This window comes from Nomascus leucogenys, chromosome 5 (genome assembly GCF_006542625.1).
Source record: "Nomascus leucogenys isolate Asia chromosome 5, Asia_NLE_v1, whole genome shotgun sequence".
Classification (NCBI taxonomy): Eukaryota; Metazoa; Chordata; class Mammalia; order Primates; family Hylobatidae; genus Nomascus; species Nomascus leucogenys.
Window position 1 is genome coordinate 1,079,046 of NC_044385.1, and position 13,480 is coordinate 1,092,525.

General features: G+C 41.6%; 1 pseudogene; it reads left to right on the forward strand.

Moving 5' to 3' along the window:
* The first annotated feature begins 3,148 nt into the window (after window positions 1-3,148).
* On the forward strand, window positions 3,149-4,762 carry LOC100599707 (annotated as a pseudogene).
* The last annotated feature ends 8,718 nt before the right edge of the window (window positions 4,763-13,480 follow it).

A 13,480-nucleotide genomic window follows, 5' to 3' on the forward strand; every position in this document is an offset into this window, starting at 1 on the left:
ACCATGCCCAGATAATTTTTTTTTTAACATTTTGTAAAGATGGGGTCTCCCTATATCGTCCAAAATCATCTTGAACTCCTGGCTTGATGCAGTCTTTCCACCTCAGCCTCCCAAAGTTGTGGGTTACAGATGTGAGCCACTGCGCCTGGCCAATTTTGGCTTTTCATAGAGGCCTTTTAGCAGGTCTCAAAAGTTTTCTTCTAATAGTTTTCTTGGTGTTCTATCATTCATAGGTGTTGAATTTATCAAACTTTTTCTATTTAAATTATTACATTTTTACTTTGTTCAAGTAATATTGTATCATATTAAACCAACATTGCATTGTGAAAATACCCTGCTTAGTCATGGTATGTAATCATTCTTATACCTTTTTGTATTCATTGTTTTAATATTTCTGAGAATTTATGTGTCTAAATTTAAATAGGATGTTATTTCGTAGTCATCTTGTGATTCTTTTGTCTCATTTGGGTATTATGGTATTACTGGCTAATAGATGAATTAAGAAATGTTACCTCTTCTACTGCTTGAAGTTTTTGTGAGAAATTGATGTTTTTCATTAAGTGTTGATTAAATGTACAACTTAAGCAGTTTATAACAGCTATTCTATCTAAAAAGATTTAATTTTTTATATGGATGTAAGTATATTCTATTCTATATATATAATGAAACAATTCATAGGATGTTTTTTCAGTTTACTTTTGTAATCCATCTCTGTCAGTATTTTTTATTTCATAGTATCTCATGAACTGTTATTCTAGGCACTTGACATGGAATAATTTGAAAAAATAGAGAATGAGTCCTGTACTACAATCAATAAATAACTCAAAATTTTCTCCATTTTTAGGATGAAGAATATGAATATAGTTCTGTTACATAATATTTGTGTTTACTGTGTGAGAGAAATGTGTTACTGAATGTAAAAATAATTAGTAAAACTGCCCTTTGATTTTGGAATGTATGAAGCAGGCAAATGCCCTACCTTCTATTTTTATCAATATTTAGATAAGACAGGAAAATAAATTTTAATAAGATACAGAATAATCTTGTATTTGAAGAATGCTATGAGAAAAGATAGTTTGGAGGAGTAGTTAGTATTTGGCTCATATAATGTGTTAGGTACTATTCTAAGCCATTAAACATTTGTATGCTTAATACCTAAGAGTTTAAAGTGAAGAAATCAAAGATTCATTGAAAAAGAAAAATTAAATTTTAAAAAAATTGTATTTTTAATTGAAAAATAATAGTTGTATATATCTGTCTACAGTGTAATATTTTGATATATGTTTATGTTGTAAAATGATTAAATCACGTTAATGTTTATAACCTCATATAATTTTTGTGGTGAAAACATTGAAAATAGTCTTTATAGCAGTTTTGAAATACACATTATTTATTATAGTCACCGTTCTGTGCAATCGATCACTAAATCTTATTTCTCCTAATTGAAACTTGGTACACTTTGAAGAACATTTCTCCTCTTTTTATTCACCCCATCTCTTAGCTTCTGTCACATTTTCATTCATATTAGGTAACATTAAGGTCATTATGGAAATTAACTTTTTGGTGTCCCACAACTAAATGAACATAAATAATGTTAACTTTGTTAGGAAGTTATAGTAATTAGGCATAGGAATAAATGGCAGCTATTTTTGCCAGTAAAGAAAGGATGCCCATATTTTCAAATACCAGATATAAGTATTTTAGGTGGTAAAGTTTTAAAAAGGCCTAAAATATGTCATTGAATTTATTACCCCAGAAACCCAGCAGGTCATATTTTCTGAACATTGTAAATAACAATAGAAATTACTGACTAAAATATTACCAGCAAATACTATCTCACCACATGAAAATTGCATGGAAATTTTTAAATTTATGGTTCAAATGGAAGACTCAGATTCTTTTCATGGGTTCAGGGAAGTGCTAATGAGGAAGCATGGTGATTGAAGCCACAAATCTGAATTCAGGTAAATAATTCTGCCAATATTTTCTTGTGTTTTTTTTTTTGGAGACGGAGTTTCGCTCTGACGCCCAGGCTGGAGTGCAGTGGCGCGATCTTGGCTCACTGCAAGCTCCTCCTCCCGGGTTCACGCCATTCTCCTGCCTCAGCCTCTCCGAGTAGCTGGACTACAGGTGCCCGCCACTGCGCCTGGCTAATTTTTTGTATTTTTAGTAGTAACAGGGTTTCACTGTACTAGCCAGCATGGTCTCAATCTCCTGACCTCGTGATTCACCCACCTCGGCCTCCCAAAGTGCTGGGATTACAGGCGTGAGCCACCGCGCCCGGCCAGTTCTGCCAATATTTTCTCAGTGGTGTAGAATATCAGTAGTTTTGGCCGTATATAGGTACTGTTCTCTGAAGTACATTTATTTCAGAAATTTGTGCAAAATGTAAAATCAGTTCCCCAGTATTAAAGTTAAACTCTACAAATTATTATTACTTTACAGCATGTTGAGGAAAGGATATGTTCTAAATAAAGTAACTTGAGATTTCTTGTCTGTTACAAAAAAATTGTGTAAAATGTATTTCATGTGTACACTGTTGACATTTGTGCTTTTTGGAAAACTACTATAGATTCTACACATTTTAAATGTAGAAAGCTAAAATTCTCAGAAAGTTACAAGAATCTTTAAACGACTGTATAGTGTTGAAAGTGAAAGTAAAATATAATTTTCCAACTAGAGAAGCAAACCAAAGAAACCATTTATGAAAATAATCGCCTGAGAAGTAAGTGCTCCTCTTAGATATGGGTGATCAGAGTTGGCCAAATCCATGTGGGTTGCCCAACTTGCCATAAAGCAAATTTAAAAAACAAAGACATAAACTGCAGATGTCTCAAATGTAGTATCTCCCATAAGTGAAAAAACTTACGTTACACACAGTTATAGGACTTATTTTTTAAATGTTTAAGTCAACACAATGAGAAAAATAGAAAAAAGTTAAAGACCAAAGACTACAAGCTTCACAAGCCATATTTGAAAAAAAGCCAAATACAAACAGTTGGAAATAGAATCAACCTACTTAATATACAACATATGGGTTAAATATTAAATTAGTCTCAGCTGATGAGATTAGTGAGCTGAAATACTGAGCATGATTAATATCGTTAAATACAGTAAAAAGAGAAAACACCCCCGACCCCAGCAGAAGGGACTAAGGCCTGGCCCCCGCAGAGCCCCAGCCTCCGAGGCAGTCTCTAAGCCTTTGGGAGTAGCTTCTGAAGATGAGTTGGTGGGTGAATTCCTGCAGGACTACAGTGTACCCCTTGTATCCCCTGCCCCTCAGAACTTCAAGATGGATGAACCCCTGGCTGAGATGCAGCAGATTGAACAGTCAAACTTCCTCCAGGCTCCCCAGAGAGCCCCTGGTGTGGCCGACTTGGCCTTGTCTGAGAACTGGGCCCAGAGTGTCTTGCAGCTGGAGATGCTGTGGATGTAATTCAGGATTATAATGAGACAGACTGGTCCCAATCATTCATTTCTGAAGTTACAGACCCCTTGGCCGTTTCCCCCACCTGCTGGGCTGAGGAATATTTGGAGCAATCGGGAGAAGCTGTGGTTGGGAGAGCTTGAGCAGCAGCCACCAATCGTTGGACAATGAATGTCATCCTGAGGAGGATCTGCAGCACATGGCCAGTGACTTTGTGGCCAAAGGGGATGACCCCAAATTGGCTAATTCTGAGTGTACGTCAGATGCCTGAGTTGACCAGTCACAAGACCAGTAAACACAGCTGCCCTTGATAGGGAGTTTGAACGCGCCAAGTCAGCTGTAGAGTTGCAGACGGAGTTGGAGGAGATGGCAAAATGGGATGCTGACACTCACCCCTGGCTTTCTGGCTACGATGACCTCACATCAGCTTCCTATGATAAGGGGTACCAGTTGGAGGAGGAGAACCCCCTGCGTGATCACCCTCAGCCTTTCAAAGAAGGGCTGCAGCGACTTCAGGAGAGGGCCCTCCCAGAGGCTGTGCTGCTTTTTGAGGCAGCTATGCCGCAGGATCCTAAGCACATGGAAGCTTGGCTGTATCTGGGTACCACCCAGGCAGAGAATGAACAAGAACTGTGAGCCATCAGAGCATTGCAGAGGTGTCTGGAGCTAAAGCCAGATAAGCACTGATGGCGCCGGCTGCAAGCTTTACCAATGAGCCCCTGCAGCGACAGGCCTGTGAAACCCTGCCACACACCAGCCTGTGCCTATCTGGTGACACCTGCTGAAGAAGGGGCTGGCGGGGCAGGACCGGGCGCCAGCAAGCGTATCTTGGGATCTCTGTTGTCTGACTCCCTGTTTCTTGAAAGTTGCTCTTCCTAGCAACTGTGCAACTGGACCCTACATCCACTGACCCTGACGTGCAGTGTGGCTTGCGGGGCCTTTTCAACCTGAGTGGAGAGTATGACAAGGCCATGAACTGCCTCACAGCTACCCTCAGTGTTCACCCCAATGACTGTTTGCTGTGGAATGAAAACCAGAGTGAAGAAGCAGGAACTTCATACTGCCAGGCCCTTGAGCTCCAGCCTGGCGATATCCAGTCCCGCTATAACCTAGGCATCAGCTGCAGGGCTCACTGGGAGGCTGCGGAGCACTTTTTGGAGGCCCTGACCATGTGGAAGAAAAGCCGGGGCCCTCGGAGTGAAGGAGGTGCCGTGTCGGAGAACACTTGGAGCACCCTGCATTCCGCATTCTGTGTTAGGCCAGAGCGACGCCTGTGGGGCGGCTGATGCCTGGGATCTGTCCACCCTCCTAACCATGTTCGGCCTGCCCCAGTGACAGTGGGATGGGCTGCCCTGTGGTGTCCGCCTAGACGGGTCCCCCCTCTGGATGTGATGTGAGTCCCTCTCCCCAGATGCACCTACCAAGCGGGTGGGCTGATGACCATAAGTGGTAAGGCCTTTCAGAAGCTGCCTCAACATAGGGGGGGTAGTCCGTGTTCCAGTTCCCAGATAATCGTAGGAAAACAAGGCTTGTTTTCTCTGAGTCCCTTAGTAATTCAAGGGCGGTACATCCAGCTACAGAGCTCTCTGCTCAACATGCCCGTTCTTGAGGATGCTTTTTGGATAGGACCCAATGATCTAGGCTAAGCGTTGTCCTCAGCTGCCATTTCTGATAGAGTCTACCACATTTGTCATGTCTGTCCTTTCCCCCACTGTTATTGGGAATTGGTAATAGTTCAGTGCAAGTAGGAGGTTCATCTACTGTGCACCTCTAATGATGACTGTCTGGGATGGGATGTTAGGAGTTGGCCTGTTGGATTGAATTGTTTATTTGGCTCTGCAGAGCTGAGTTTTGGTAGGGGTGCTCATAGTTCTGTCATTCTTGGACCTCTCCTGGCTGAGCTCTGATTCCCTGTGAGTACAATGCTGATGCAAAAATGCTGTGTCATCATCCCAGCAGTCCTCAGGAGCTGCCAGGGCCAACAGTTACAGAGTGTCTGAGTGTGGGGTGGGAGGAAGGTTCACTTGTGAAATGAGGCTGGGCGGGAGCAGGGAGGGACTAGATCAGATGAGATCGAGAGCTCTGTTCTGGGGCCTTGGTGGGAGAACACAGCAAGTGGGAAGGGGGTGTGATGAGTGCAGCAATCCCTCCTCCTCTTAGAAGTACCTGTGAATAGGAATTGGGCTAACTCTTCTAGTAGGTTGGTTCAGAGGTTGCAATCTTGCCAAACTTCTAGCAAGGAGCAGGTTCAGTGTTACCATAAGCCTTTGCTGTTCCTCTTAAAATGTTTCTAGGGGAGAGCATTGGAAAATCCCCTTCCCCCATATTGTCTCCAGAAGGTGAAAATTGAGGGAAGATGAGGGAGCAGCTTGGATTCTTCTCAATTGTCCCCTGCATGAGGAGATACACCAACCCCCAGAAATGACTGCTAAGCCTCTCGCTTTGTCTTCAGTGGCTAATGATCAGATATATATAGATATAGATGATATAGATATAGATATATAGATAGATAACAGATATAGATATATATGTGTGTGTGTATATATATATATATATATATTTTTTTTTAACTACCATGGTCCCAAGATTCCATTCTGAAATTTATTTTTCTTCGTATGAATATGTGTAAATGATTTACAAATAAGACTAAAATATTTGTTTAAAAAAAAAAAAAAGAAAAGAAAACGGCCAGGCGCGGTGGCTCACGCCTGTAATCCCAGCACTTTGGGAGGCTGAGGCGGGAGGATCATTAGGTCAGGAGTTCGAGACCAGCCTGGCCATCATAGTGAAACCCCGTCTCTACTAAAAATACAAAAAAATTAGCTGGGTATGGTGGCAGGCGCCTGTAATCCCAGCTACTCCAGAGGCTGAGGCAGAAGAATCACTTGAACCTGTGAGGCGGAGATTGCAGTGAACCAGGATTGCACCATTGCACTCCAGCCCAGGCGACACTCTTGAGACTCCATCTCAAAAAAAGAAAATATAAAACAAATACATGTATCTATGAAGACTAGAATGCTAGAATGAGAAGGAATAGGACAAATCTCTTTTTTTATGGGATATATTAAAAGAATTTGAGGCCAGGCGCGGTGGCTCACACCTGTAATCCCAGCACTTTGAGAGGCCGAGGCAGGTGGATCACCTGAGGTTGGGAGTTTGAGACCAGCCTGATCAACATGAAGAAACCCAGTCTCTACTAAAACATACAAAATTAGCCGGCTGTGGTGGTGCATGCCTGTAACCCCAGCTACTCGGGAGGCTGAGGCAGGAGAATTGCTTGAACCTGGGAGGTGGAGGTCGTGGTGAGCCAAGATTGTGCCATTGCACTCCAGCTTGGGCAACAAGAGCAAAACTCCATCTCCAAAAAAAAAAAAAAAAAAAAAGAATTTGAATAATGCCTTTAAGAGTTGGTTTGTAAGTTTCTAAATTGAAAACCAGACATAAATCCTTGAATTCAGAAATGCAGTGTGTCAAAAAGTGAAAAAAAAAAAAATTACTTAAAAGAAATAAGCTGGGCTGGGCGCGGTGGCCCACGCCTGTAATCCCAGCACTTTGGGAGGCCGAGGCAGGTGGATCACGAGGTCAGAAGATCGAGACCAGCCTGGGTAACATGGTGAAACCCCATCTCTACTAAAAATACAAAAAAATTAGCAGGGCGTGGTGGCAGGCGCCTGTAATCCCAGCTACTCGGGAGGCTGAGGCAGGAGAATGGCGTGAACCTGGGAGGTGGAGTTTGCAGTGAGCTGAGATCGTGCCACTGCACTCCAGCCTGGGTGACAGAGCAAGAGTCCGTCTCAAGAAAAAAAAAAAACAAAACAGAAGCTGGATAACACCAAAGAGAAGAAAAATACTAAAAATCAGTGTGAGAAAGAGAGAAGTTGCAAAGATGAGAGCAAAATTTCTACAGCTTTTATAAAACCCCAAATATAAACAGGAATGGAGCTAAGAGAAATTATTTATTAAAGCTAGAAGTAGATACTAGGCTAAAATACCTTTAACAAAAAAGGGTAAATTAAAATATATTTTTAAAACTCTGATTTGTTTACCAGTAGGAGCTTTTTAAAAGTGTACTTCACGAAGAAAAAATAATATTTCGTGTATAAGACTAAAAATGAAAGTGTGGCCAGACGCGGTGGCTCACACTTGTAATCCCAGCACTTTGGGAGGCCAAGGCGGGTGGATCACGAGGTTAGGAGATCGAGACCAGCCTGGCCAACATAGTGAAACCCGTCGCTACTAAAAATACAAAAATTAGCCAGGCGTGGTGGTGCGCGCTTGTAATCCCAGCTACTCAGGAGGCTGAAGTAGGAGAATCGCTTGAACCCAGGAGGCGGAGGTTGCAGTGAGCCGAGATCATGCCACTGCACTCCAGCCCGGGCAACGGAGTGAGACTCCATCTCAAAAAAACAGAAAGTGTAAGAGACTTGATTTGGAAAGATCAAACCCTGCTGGACACTGAACTAAAGAAGTTAGACTTTGGCACCATCAAGCAACTATTTAGATATAATGAAATTGCTATTTAATTCATTGCATTGAAGTCAGTTAACAAATCCTGTGCTATTTGCATAGTTTAACTGGCGGCAGAAAAATCTATTTCTCTTCAGAAGATTTTTGTCCCAGTACGACCTTGTTAAAAATGGGTGGCACTTTGATAGAATATTTTTTAGAATATTGATGATTCTTCTGTCAGGACTGATTTGTACCAAAGGACAGACAGTGGCACAGAGAGTGACCACAGGCATCTGGACATCCCGGATGACCTGGCCATGAACCCACCACATGGTTAAAGAGGATGAAGTAATAATGTCCACTGAGTACGTGACCACAGAGCAACTCACCAGAAGACACAGGCTGGTCTGCGTGGCCCTTTTCTCTGGGGAGGCTCTTGGGGAGCGGCTGGTGTTGCGAAGGCTCCGGGTGTCACCTCTCATGCCTGAACGAGAGAATGACTGTGTACATACTGCAGAGCAGCACGATTCCTACAAAGAAGATATTCTGAAATAACCTTAGAATACAAATCAGTCCCCCGAGGACGGAGCTCACTGGAGAAAGTGAGAAGTCACTGACGCTCAGTAAGTTGAATTGGTCTGGGTCACACTGAAATAAGCTGCAGTGCAGACGATCATGCTACTACTGGAAGATAATTTATGTTTTGTTTAAGCCTCACCTACCACAAGATGCTGGGGCTGATGGTAACGGCCTGGAGCATGCTCAGGAGGCAGGTGGGGTGACGGCCAGACCCCTCATCGCCCTGTTCATGGAGAACAATGCTTGACACCTGAAGTCCATCCAGAAATTCAGTGACTCAGACACTGTCTAAAGAGAAAAAAATCCACTACAGTGGGGTGCATCAGTGAGTAACAAAAGTCAAGTGACAGGTGATCAGGTCCATGTGCTTCAGCCTGTGATCCAGGAGTGTGAAGATGAAGAAGAAAAGGAGAGAGGTGTTACTGCGACTGCAATGTCAGCTTGAAAATAGAAAGTATTTTTTAGTAATTACGTAAGCCAAAATTGTGTTCTTAATAATGAACTTTATGTATTTTTCGTATTTTACTTTTTTTTTTTTTTAAGACAGGGTCTTGCTCTGTCACCCAGGCTGAAGTGCAGTGGTACAATAATAACTCATTGCATTCTGGGCCCCCTGGGCTCAAGTGGCCGCCTGCCTCCGTCTCCCAAACAGCTACGATTCCAGGTGAAGCTAATTGTCAAAAAATTTGTAGTGGGGATGGAGTCTCGCCATGCTGCCAGGCTTGTCTTGAACTCTTGGCCTAAAGTGATTCTCCTGCCTTGGCCTCCCAAAGCACTAGAATTACAGGTGTGAGCTACTTCACTTGGCCAGAAATTGGCTTTGTACATCAGAAAAACCCCAAAAGATTTCACATCATCGTTAATTCTGCATTAGTCAAAATTATCACAAATCACTTTTATTGTTTTACCCTCTTAATCTTGATAAGCCCTATCTCATATAAATTCTTGATAATCCAGCCTCTGCATTATTTTCTACACCAATTAGTATATGAAATACCAACACATTCACAGTTTTGCCCTTATAAGATGCACACTATCTATTCCTGGGTATAGATACCCATGGTATCTGGGCATCCCTCTTTAGAAATCGTATCTTTGTTCTGCATTCTTATTTTATATTTAGCACATTGATGCTACAAATATATAAAATTACCCAATCATATGTGCACAGCGGAACTGAATAAAATTTATGCTAATAGGGAAAGAATCACCAAAACAATTGAAAAAATAATATCTAGTTGTCTTTCTGACATGCCGACCTTTCAATGCTTTTAATTCTTCATCTCTCACTTTTTGAACCTTTGTGATTAGACGTTTGGACCCACCATAGTAATTCAGGATAGTATCCTTATTTTTCACCAACAAATTAGCAATTTTGATCCCATGTGCAACTTCTCATACCCATTGCCATGGAATATATATTTGCTGTATCTGAGAATTAGAACATGGACACCTTTGGAGGGCATTATTGTGCTTACCAAACCTTATTAGCCGTATCACATAAAAATGGCTCTGGCTCTTTTATAGTTTAGTTTCCATCTCAAAAATAAATTATCTACGTCTCAACAGAGGATCCCCAATGTCCAGCTCTGGATTGTCAAGAGAATAACACTAGTTGTAATCACTTTGTGACAACCATAAAGATGCATCAAAATGATCAAATGTTGATCCTTTTCTTGAGATTGCACGTAATACAGAGATCTCCTCTTTTGCTTTGAAAACACTTATTTCTCCAATAATCAAGGTAATTTCCCTCTAGTTTTATTAGGATATCTGTAATATCAGAACACCTGGCATAATTTCACTGAGCAATTTTGAAATTACTCTCTAATATTATTGGCCAAGGTGCAGGCATAATTGTTTTATCAAATTAATCCAGTGATTAGAACAAGTCAACTTAATGACACAAAAAATTAGAAAACCATTCCGCACCACTCAGTTTTTTCTGAGATGACAGCTGTCCAATTATATTTTAAAGGCCACTTATCACAGTACCATCCCATGTATATATGGAGCTATAGGTGATAGATTAGATAGATGTAGATATCTCAATGCAGAAATGGTGACAATTAGTATTTTTGTCTATTACTCAGAAATTAACAGCTAAGGTAGAAAATTTCTCTAAAACAACCTCATATATATGAGTTAATCATTTCAACGTCATATGTTGAAATGATTGTTAATACTTCTTCAAAATCTTAGTAAAGGAACACACTTCCAGAACCAAACAGCTGACAGTTCCATAAACATACACCTTAACCCTCAGCACAACTTGGTTTTGCTGTCATGATAAAACCAGGAAAAGAGCCAGAATATCATTGATTCAAAGGCTTAATGGTCTCTCTTTTGAGGATTATAGCTCCAGTAAAAGAATACTTGGACATGGACTATTAATATATGGGCAATTACTTATAAACTACATGTCCATATAAATTTGTTAATAAAACACATGGAAGCCATATAACAAAAAGAGGTAAAATAGGAAATCTGATGTTTTATTCTCTTACCCTAACATATATTTAGCTCACCCCATGTATTTCACACCCTTCTCTCTACAAATAACAATCACATGCTGAAAAATGCTTTATCTGCTGAATCATCAGATGGAGTCTCTCTCCAACAGATGCTTTATGTGCAATAATGAAAAGAGGAAGGGGAAGATAAGAGAATGGAGAAAAAGATACTGTACCAGTCAGAACATGGAGTCAGAACGTAGTATCAGAATGTGGAGTCAGAATGTGGTGAAATCACATCGTGGTTTTCTACATGAGAATGTCTGCTGGAACTGTAGGAAGAAGCTCTGGGTAAAGGATCAGGTGTGTTCTTAGAAGACCCTCCTGTCTGCTGCTGGAACACATCACCTGTTTATTCGTCCTCCATTTCCCGCTTTGCAGGTGTGTCAGTTTCACTGAGTGACCATCCGTAAAATCCAAATCTGATTTGCTTCATGGCCAAACCCTGCCATTCACCATAGGCTTCCACTCCTTCATTCAGTGATGTGTGCTTCTTCCCCTTCAACTGTGCCCCAGAACCACCCTACCCTCCACCTTCAAATTCACAGAATTGTTGTTCTGTCTTGACTCACTTTTTCCTGTCACAGCAGAGCACTGAAAGTCTCTTAAGTTACAGCTTCACAACAGAAGTCTAAAGTCTGCACAGAACCAGCAAATCTGCAGCCATAGGAGCAGCAGAATGACGAGGCAGCAGAGCTTTATTCTATGTTTTCATCCCCATTCCTACAACAGCAGCAGCAGCAGCAACAACTGCTACTACTTCTAATTGTGGTAAAAATACTTAGAATAATAATGCATAATAATAATTTGTAGTCGACATTTTTGGTTTATATGATTATTTGTAATGTTCTACAATTTACCTTTAGTAATATATACATAACCTTTGTCATAAACATCAGGACCCTAAAACACCACACCTGATGAATGAATCTCACCTATGGACCTAAGGTCTTCACCTGCTGGTGCAGGCCCTCTCACCACTCCATCTCCAAACAGAGGATCTGGTCCCCCTTCTGAGTCAATACAGTAGCCCTGACACCCACATGATCTATTTGAGGTCTTGGAAAACAACCTTGCCTTGTTAAAAATCAAAGGATGGGCCGGGCACGGTGGCTCATGCCTGTAATCCCAGCACTTTGGGAGGCCGAGGCGGGCGGATCACAAAGTCAGGAGATGGAGACCATCCTGGCTAACACGATGAAACCCCGTCTCTACTAAAAATACAAAAAAATTAGCCGGGCGTGGTAGCGGGTGCCTATAGTCCCAGCTACTCGGGAGGCTGAGGCAGGAGAATGGCGTGAACCCGGGAGGTGGAGCTTGCAGTGAGCCAAGATTGCACCACTGCACTCCAGCCTGGGCAACAGAGTGAGACTCCGTCTCAAAAAAAAAAAAAAAAAAAAAAAAAAGTCAAAGGATGGCTTCAAATTGTATTCAGCTGTTTCATTAAATTGCAGCAGGAAGAAATTTTTCTCAGCAGGTCTATTTTTATGCCACTTGCTTTCAGAGTAAGAGGTTATTTCAGACACAGTTGATTTAGTCTTTGTTGAAAATTATAAATAGTCTACAAACAACAAAAATGGATGAATAGAATTTGCGTTCATGTGGAGTGCATCATCTGTGCTTTTAAATTTATCCTATGAAAAGAAATAAAAAATATATAATATCGAACATTGGTTTCCTAAATTAGGAAATCAACCATTTCCTTAAATTATTCCAAGTTCTTCCAAGATGCTTCAGAAGCATTCTCTGGAGGCAGTTGTTCCAAACAGCGAAGCATACTAGATGGATCAGAATCTCACAGGATTCTTGCTTCTATTGCAGAAGAGCTACTTTCCAGGACTTCAAACGTTTAGAGAAGCTGCTTGATTCGTGTGGCTTACAGAGGTGCATGGGCTTTGGAGTCACGAAAAGTTAATCCTGAGTCTCAGCCCAGCCTCTTAGTAGCTGTGAGGCTTTGGGCAACTTCCTTGTCTTGGAAAGTTATATAAACGTCATCTGCAAGAAAAGGCATGATACTGATTGCAAAAGTGGCAGCAATTCTTCATCCCTTCCTGTATTTATGCCCTTTGTGATGTGCTTTTATAGCTGCTTTCATTGAGAGGCAGAATCTGTTTCCCAAACCCTGAATCTCACTTGCCTTTTTTGCTCTGGCCAATAGAAAGCTGTGAATATGACCGTGTGCCAGTTTGGGGCCAAGGCGCAAAAGCTCTTGAATGCTTTTGCTTTTTATTTCACAACCCTGTCATCTCCATGATAACAAGTCCATGTTAGCCTGCTAGAGGATGAAATACTATAGGGAGGAAAACCAAAGTGCCACAGTTGACAGGCAGCTCACCCTCAGAAGCAGCACTGCCTAGTCAACCAGCAGCTGACCACACGTGCCTGAAAGGGCCCAGCTGAGACCAAAAGAATGGCTCAGCTGAGCCCAGCCTAGAAGGTGGACCAGCTCAATCTAAGAAGTTTTGGGGAGTTTTACCATGAAGCAATAGGTAATACGTACACCTAGCGCAGA